Consider the following 9,100-nt stretch of genomic DNA (forward strand, 5'->3'; position numbering starts at 1 on the left):
GCTGAACATCCTTAAATAGAGTTGCTGTGATCTCAGGTGGACTTCACTGTGCATTTCCATTCTGTTTAAGCATATTTTGTGTTCAAGCAATGTAATTTTTATTACTATCAGAAAGCACAAAATGGAGAATTATAACTAAAAGAGACTCCAGCTTCCTTTATATTTAGCCTGAAATGAATCTTCTTTAATGAAAGGGTTTGTCTGAAGGCTTGAAGTAAATGTAAGTGATACATTTCTCCCAATCATAACATTCATTATTTTCAATTGGTAATATGCATATTTCATTTTAAAAAATACATAAGATGCTCAAATTCCTTGATTACTAGGAAATTCTGTGCAAAGAATTTATGAGAGAATGTTTTCAGGCTTGTCAATAAAGCCTAAAATCCTGCTGTGCTGAAGCTTATATCATATGCTGCATGCGCTTTTCTAGAGTGAACCAGCAGAATTAAATATGACCCAGCTTTACCTTCCTGTATTTAACTCTTACCAAATGAGTCATTTATCCTATACTAAAAGCATTGAAGGAACAAAAAGCAGTAACAGATAACATCATAAAAAATAGAATTGCATTTAGAGCAAATAGCAATCTGTAAGTAATAGAATAGACACGTAGATCACAGGTGTGACTGCTGACTTGGGAGTAGCATTTGTTTATATGGACACTTTTGCAGTTATGTGATTAAAGGAAAACATTTTAAAATACTAACAGCTATATTTTCATTCTTGTTCAGTACATTAAAACACTTTTTTAATTTTTGAAGGAGAAAAAAAAAAAACAGATGCATTTCTGCTGAGCAGAGAATTTGTGAGGCTGAGCAATTTTCTCAGAGTTGAATTATGGACTATTAACAGATAGAACCTGGCAAGAGAATCGCTAATGTGAAAGAGTGAATGTTCTCCAAGAAAGCAATACAATTAGAAAAAGGGAACAAGTTTAGTTGACATGGTAAGGACTCTTTCATTTAAAGCTCACCACATAGTTGCACATTATGAGTAATACTCACCTGGTATACCTAATTAGTGATCGATTTCATGCAGACAGCTTTTGGTTTTGGTGAGAGATCCTCCAGTAAAGGAAGCGGTGTTTCTGCTCTGGCAGCTCCAGTTCTTTCTAGCTCAATTCCTCTCCATACAGCAGGAATTCAGACATTTCTCTGGTGTTGCATGCTGATAATTTTGCAGGGGAGATTGAACAATTAAAAAAATGGCCTCAGATAACTTTGAAATGTACTCAAAACAGCCTCTCGTTGGCAATTTTTATGTTCAATCCTTATTTTAAAATTGCAATATGTGCACTTTATATACAAGAGTTTGAAAAGAGATATCACAGATGCATTTTTGACTCTCACTTGATATGGGACTCATTTTGAAAGCACGATGTCTTAGCCCTCTAACTTTCTGTATCTTTCTTACTACTGTATATTAGTTATAGTCTCATTTTTTCATCTGTGTTTTCATTCTCTTGAATTACATATAAATATTTGTGTTACCTCCAAGAAGGCAAGGCTTCAATATCTGCCAGAGAAAGATTTCCTGTTCTCATCATGCTTCCTCTAAAGTCTAACAAAAAAGACATACTGTCATTTAGCTAGTTACTAGGCCCAAATAAGTTTCAAAGCTTAAGCAAACACAGCTGGGAGCATGGTACCTGTGGTGGACGAAAAGCGACTCTGATATAAATTGTCTTGTTTCTCGCATCTACTTTAAATTACTAAATTTGAGCCAGTTACAAAGTCACAGTTACAGTCATGACAAGATTTTATTCATTTTACATTGTTTTAACAATTTTCAGCTTAGACAACAAGAAAATGATTTAATGACTTAAGTAGTTGCTTATGTACACTTAAATCTAGACTATTGGTTTAGGCTGTCTAAACACCTAGAGCAAAATTTTGCTCTGCTGACTCCAAACAACTTAGTGCTGCAGAGTTTAGTGGAAAGGATGGAAGTATTAAGAGCATTTAAAAATATGTACAATATGCTTTTAAATGCTTGATATAGAGAATTTGCTGACTTCTCAGAACTTCTACAGGGGTTCTGAAACAAGGGGTTTTAGTGATCAACATTAAAATTTCACTGTTAATAACAGAGCGGGAAAGTTACATGTAGCAGGAATTATTCTCTAAACTAAGGTTTCTTCCCTTCTCATCCCACCATGCAAAAAATGATGCCTGTGAATTCAGTTTTCTTCTTTTCAAAATATAGGACATAAAAATGACACAGGAATGCTGTAGGAAGTAGGTATGTAGGATGCAAGTGAAAAGAATGAGGGTAATTGAATGTACCTTGAAAAAAGAAAACAATGTAAAAGATTATAAGTTAGAGATCTTGTATAAAGCAATGCATACAGAGTGCATGGAAAGAGGCAGGTGACTAGAATGCAGTGATATTTTAAATGACAGTGGAAAAACACATAGGGGCTTAATCTTTTGCTTTCCTTTCTTTCTATTTTTTTCCATTATTTCTTTGGTTTGTATTTGCAGATCTCTGAAATAGCAGTGATTTCTGTGTGGCCTAGGCTTTTTCCAAACTAGAAATATACCTTGAAATAACTTATATCATACATTAAAGCCTCTACCTTACTTTCAGTTTCAGTTTGGAGCTTGAGCTCTGTTTCGTTACAACACACCTGACTCCTGGCACCACATGGACACAAATGCTGTTCCTGAGCATGGGGATCTGGAGGTCAGGATCCCTTCACACCAAAATCTGGTAAACCACTCCTTGAGTCTTCTTGACAAATTTGTTCAAACTTTTAAAATGATCCTGCTTTCTCCACTTACCATGTGGTTTATAGAGTTCAATTAATTAACTTTTCACTTTTTTTTTCTTTTTTTTTTCTTTTTTCCTCTCTGTGGTGATGGGAGGTTTTGCAATACAACCCAAGCTTGAGCTAGATAGGAAGACAGGTGTTTTCAAAGATAACATATTTGCAGATGGATTTCTCTTCTCTTTCTTAGACTTTTCCTCTCATTTATCTCCCAGGGTCCAAGATTTCTCTCTCTCTCTCTTTTTTTTTTTAAAGGTGGAAGTTACCAGTATGCTTCACAATATGACAAGGTCCTTATCAGCTGTGGTTGCTTTGCCTTTGTGATAGTCTCTTCATGATGCTACAATCACAAGGAGGCACTCTCTCCTCTGAAGACCAGAGCTCAGCTCCTCAAAAGTGTTTAGAAGTTCCCACTGAAATGATGGGAAGTTAATTGCCTTGCTCCATCTGGACTCATATGTTGTGCTGTACTGTCCATGTTGAAAATAATAGGACCACGTTTTAACAGTATGGTTTTAGGCATGTGTGAAAACCACGGGCAACTCTCCAGGTACTCATATACTACAGTGATGGAGGCTACATGGGCACTTGCTTAGACAGACAGTTGAACAGATTTCAAAAACAAGGCTTCCAAAATGTGTCTTTTATAATACATTGCTGCTTTTTAACAGCTTGTTGGTGATAGATTTTTAAACCTGAAGCATATGAATAATTCAAATGAGAAAATGTTGCACAGTAATGTTGATTCAGTAACATTTTATATGCTCATTAGCTAGTGTGCATTGTAATTGAACTCTTACATGTGACAGCCACATGAATGCCAAATGAATACATTATGATTAACGTTGTTACAATGAATACCAAATGATTTTTTAATGACTGAACAGTTACCATTTTTCTTTTGATTCTGTGGCATGCAAAGTTTCGATTCTTTTTAAAAATTGGATCTGAGGCAGTGATATGAGTGGCTGATTGTATTTTAACATGGAACATGCTTAGCTGGTGCTGTTGTTATTCTCCAAGACCCCGTGATAATTTTGTTGACTGTTTAAAAAAAGCAACAGGTTAAAAACAAACAAACAAAAAAAACTGTTTTCCTAGAAACTTATAATGAATGAAGGATTATTCAGTTGAACCTCTTAGATAGCAGTGATCCATGGATACTAACCAGACATCGCAAGGAAAAGGAAATGGAGGTGACTGCTAAGGCAATAAATCATCTTTCTTTTGGCAAACTGTGGTTCTCAAGTGATGGAAAAATAAAATTAAGATGTTTTATTGTTGTCATGGTTGGATTAAATGCTACTTGAATAAACAAACAAAATGTTCATGCTTTAAATACAAACTTTATGCTTTATTCAAGTGAGCAATGCTTCCACTGGCTTTCTTAGCCCTCAGACTCTATTTATCTGCAGGGAACAGTTGTCATTAATGCTACCTTATTACCTTGTCTGAATACCAATTTATTTTATAAATGGCCCTACTTGGAGAATGGAGAATGAATGGACCTACCTGGGGAAGTGTTTACCAATAATTGCAAGAATTCTACAGTGAGGTTTGTGCTGAAAAATCACCCTATCTAATAAAACCCTTGGTCCAAAGTGTAAAGCCTCTTCTCACACTACAGACATTTTTCTATTTCACAGAGATGCAACTAAAATTAAAATTGCATTTACTGTGCTTCTGGAGTACGAAAAGGGTCTGCACTGGAGACACTTAGGTAAATCCATTTCACTCTGTTTTTGTGAGCTACACTAAATGTCCTGTAAGCCTTGTATATGCAGACTAGTTGGTCTCCTCTGACTTTGGTTGTAAGAACTTCAGCAAAGACAGAGCACAGGTTTGCTCCTGAGTTCAGTAACACCAAGCTGTTACTCCATATCTTTTGCTTTTCTTGGAATTCAATCTCTAAATTGGTATAAAAAGTTATAGTGTTAGTCTATTTACATTTATTGCAAGAAATAATAAAAGTAAACTGATGTGAGTAAGAATAAGCAGCTTGCTAGTTAGGTATTCTGTGAGAAACTGCTGTAAATTAGGAAGAAAGTGGTATCCCTTAAATAACTGGCTAACTACGGAGAACAACAATAACATTCCTCATGACAGCAGAAGAAATGATAACAAAATGATAACAAAAGATGAAAAAAGCTTTTCAGGCAAAAAGAATGAAAGGTCAGACTTGACTGTGTGTGGACAGCCCTCAGTCCTCCACTGCTTTCCTCCTTCCTCACCTGCAGACCCTCTCAGAGATCATAAAATCATTTAGGTTGGAAAACATCTCTAAGATCATCAAGTCCAACTGTTATCTTAGCACTTCCAAGTCTACCACTAAACTATGTCCCTAAGCATAACATCTACACATCTTTTAAACCCCTCTAGGGATGGTGACTCAACTACTTCCATGGGCAGCCTGTTCCAATGCTTCACAACTCTTTCAGTGAAGAATTTTTTCCTAATATCCCAAAGTAAACCTTCCCTGGCGCAACTTGAGGTCCCTTTCTTTTGTCCTTGTTTCTTGGGAGAAGAGACTGACCCCCACCTAGCTACAATCTCCTTTAAGGTAGTTGTAGAGAGTGATGATCTCTCCCCTGAGAGACATCCTCCTTTTCTCCAGGCTAAATAACCCCAGTTCCCTCAACTGCTCCTCATAACACTTGCTCTCTAGACCCTTCACCAGCTGTCCGACATCCGACTGCATCTGCCATCAGTGGATCATTCTGCTGTATGAAATACTTAGGTAGGTGGGCATGAAGACACATTTTGCCCAGGTTTTCTTCAGATGCTGGGTGAATTTTAACCCAAAAGCGTTTTGTGTGTCAGCCTTTGAGCCTTTCAAAGCATTGGTGTTCTGATATTTTTTTATTCTCTTTTTTATTCTCCCTTCCCTCAATATGCTACCTGAATTTTATCTCCAATGTGATATAGCATCATAGTTTTCCATTTTTCTCATTCCCCTATCATATTCAATTCTCTCTGAGAGTTATTCCATCATCCAAAATACTGATTTCCTGAGTGTTTCGTTTCCATAGGCAATGTAACCTATGTAAGACCTCAAATTAGATTATTTTTCTTAAAAATAAAATACAGTTTTAGGTTCCTTCAAATAAGATTGATGTTTATTCAGACAGGAATGTTCATGACCCATATGGGTCACACTGGTTTTGGTTCATGGGAAGTAAAGGCGTAGACCCAAATCAGGAGATGCTGTTGTGAACCTTCCATAGAATAAAATTATAGTTTCATTTTAATGCACTAAATAAATATTTAGTTCCATCAAATAATAGTATGAACTATAGATTGAGTCCTTTTAACTACAGCATACAAGAAATTGATCTGAGGAAGCATGGAGGGACAGACAGACAGATCTATTTTACAAAAGTGGGGAACTGGGGTGCAAAGAGGTAAAGCAGTCTGCATGATGTCAAAAAAAAAAAGCTGGCTGTAGCTGAGCCAGACCTTGTCCTTCCTGGACCTGGCCCTATGTCTTATGCACAAAATCACCAATCTTTGCTTATGCCAGCTCCAGGCATTTTTCTAACACAGTTAAATTTAATCTCCTGCTCCACACTGCAATGTTTTGGAAAACTGCAGTTATGGATGGGCCCAAGGATATGTGAAAGGTGCATACTCTGGGTAAATTTGGAAAGAGCAACTTTTATTTATACATACTAGCAAGTGCTCGTAAACTTCCCCTGCAGAGTTATTTTGGTCTGCTAGCACAAATTTGTCAGCTGCCGAGAGATATTTCTGCGAGCTGAGAGGAGGCTGCTTTTCTGGGCAAGAGCAATGCAGACGCAGACCAGTGGGCTTCCTACCACGGGGGCTCCTCGGGACAGGCGACCTCCGAGCACGGTCAGGGTTCCTCTCCCAGCTCTGGATTTTAGGCTGTGGGCCAGAAACTGCTGGCGGTGCCACCCTGAGAGAAGGACAGCGGGTTGAAGATTAGTATTTCATTTTCTTTCTTAGTTTTGTTTTAGTAGGGGGTTGAAGCAATTAAGAGATCAGTGGAGCTACCCTAATTTTTTATTTTTATTTTTGTACTATGCTCACTTTCGCCAGCAGAATACCTAAGACCTTTAATGGGTTTAGAGGCACTTAACAGGGTCTCTGGGAGGGATAGTTTCTCTCATTTCCTCAGCAGATCCAGAAAGGTGATGAGGATCAGGACTAAGGACATTGTGTATGCTTATTCATTTACATACAATTCTATCATATGTTTTAGTATTGCAAATACAGAATCTCTTGCCTAACCTGAAAACTATATATGCACCCATGAAAATTACAGTTACAGTCAAGAGTAGCTCTTAGTATTGTCCTTCACTTTTCTTCTGTGCCATAGGTTCTTATTGTGTTCTTTAACTTTTAAGCATTTTTTTTTAAATACTGTTGACTTGGACATCTTGCTAGGTCTCCATTAGTAAGCAATCTCTTTTCCGTATTTCAGGTTTTTCTCTTAAGAGATGATGGTGTTTCACCCTATGGTGAACTTGTAGATGTCTCTTCAGGTAAGCAAGAAAAGGTCTGTGTGAACTAACTAGATAAGTCTAGGATATTCTTTGTTGCATCTATTTGTGTCATTGGTTTGCTGATTTTTTGGAGCAAAAATCCTGGAGCTGGTCCTGCTATCATAATTTGATCCAGAATTTAACACTTCCATTTATTTTTAGGTTGCATACTACCATTTTATTCTGTTAGTCTATATAGAGGGCACTTGACACTGTGTTATAATGGAAATGCTGAGAAAGATTTTAATTTAGAGTGTACAATAATATACACTTCAATTTATTATCTCTTGTAGATTACCATTTGTTTCTCCTATGAGACTGAATTTTTCAAAGTTTTATCTTGTGTCACAATTATTTTTGTTAAATGTGTGGAAAAGCATATGAGGTACTTTTTAGGAAGGGATGGTATAGAAATGCACATTGTTCTTAATTAATGTGTGCCTTAATTAGCTGTGCCTTGCCAGGGGCAAAATAAAGACCCTTTCTGCATTCCAGGTTGAAAGTGTAGGGAGGAGTGGGTCACTCTGTTCCTCTTTTAAGCTCAGAAGTTATCATTGCTTTCTGTGCACAGGGATGAGTGAGCTCCAGGGAGCTAATAAGAATCCATTTTGTGCAGACAAGTGGTAAGAGATGGATGAAGATGAAGAATGAGCAGAAGCATAATTCACCAGTGTACCTGATGGCATAATGACGTTGATGTTTCTTGGCTCATATATCACCCCAGGTGCAGATATGTGTCAGTTTATTTCTGTCTGGTACAATGGAGAGACCGGGAGGGATATTATGACTTTTTAAGTCACTATCTTTCAGCCAGGCTGCTTTGGGGGCAATGCAATTACATGCTCTTCCGCCTACGGGCTTGATAGCAAACTGACACTCCCGCCCACAGCTAAAGGAGCGATCAGTTAAGGATGACAGTGTTGCATAAACAGTTAAGTTGGCCCTGTATCTTGTCTGTCCTGTGGTGCTGTAGCAGCACCACCTCTGCTGAAGTGGAGCCTGTGAATCCCTGTGGCTTATGTTACCTTTCTCAAATTGCTATTATGCAGATGTCAAATACCTAGTACCTCCTACAAGGTGTAAATCTAGATTTTCCCCTCTGTATCACAAACACACAGATCTGATTTGTTCTTTCCAAATGTGGCAGACAAATATCTTGTCTAGATATGGGACATGAAGCTGTTGACAAGTAAGAAGGGCAGGCTGAATTTCATGCAGCTTTAGAAGATTTTTAATGTTCCCTAGGGGCCTGACCCCTGACCCTGTGTTCCTTATGTTTGTAAATCTTCTTTCTTTCTTTTAATGGATCCATGTGCAACTAGGCCTAAGGACAATTCACTTGACTAGGAGTTGCAGGACTAAGACTGTATTTTCTGTGACACAAAGTAATGTTGCCAGTAGGCCACATCAATGCATATAAGAAATGGAAAATCCTGATGTACATTGAGCATTGGATTTTCAGAGTAAATCAACAAATCCAGATAAAGTCAACTCTCAGTTACATGTACAATATGCATTCTTGTTGATGTTGTCAAGAACATGCATTTTATTGCATTGCAAATGTCTGAAAGGACAGTTTTCAACATCTTTAGGCTTCGTTACAGCATAATGGTTTAGTTTTATAACAACAAGCTGGAATATTGCCTGTCACAGAATTATTTGTTGAACTGAACTCTGTGTTTTCTGTTTTGTTTAAAAATTAAAACTGTCTTTTTATTTCCAACTCTGCCTATAATACCTGTGTTCTGAAGAACACGTAGTTTGAAAACTGTCTGTGTACTGCAACACGAAAAAGACTGCTCTTGGTTCCTATATGCTGTGA

At 37.4% G+C, this 9,100-nt stretch overlaps 1 protein-coding gene across 2 annotated transcripts in view; it reads left to right on the forward strand.

Moving 5' to 3' along the window:
- Window positions 1-9,100, forward strand: part of LOC310898856 (uncharacterized protein) — a 301,549-nt gene that overhangs the window by 133,751 nt on the left and 158,698 nt on the right. The window contains exons 9-10 of one of the 2 annotated variants that reach the window (XR_014583805.1): window positions 2,593-2,715; window positions 3,029-5,762. The exons of the other annotated variant lie outside the window; for it this stretch is intronic. The gene's annotated coding sequence lies outside the window, so the exon portion shown is untranslated. Of the gene's footprint in view, window positions 1-2,592; window positions 2,716-3,028; window positions 5,763-9,100 lie in introns of those variants that run through there. 2 annotated transcript variants of the gene reach the window in all.

The sequence above is a fragment of the Anser anser genome, assembly GCF_964211835.1.
Source record: "Anser anser genome assembly, chromosome: 4".
NCBI classification, from domain to species: Eukaryota; Metazoa; Chordata; class Aves; order Anseriformes; family Anatidae; genus Anser; species Anser anser.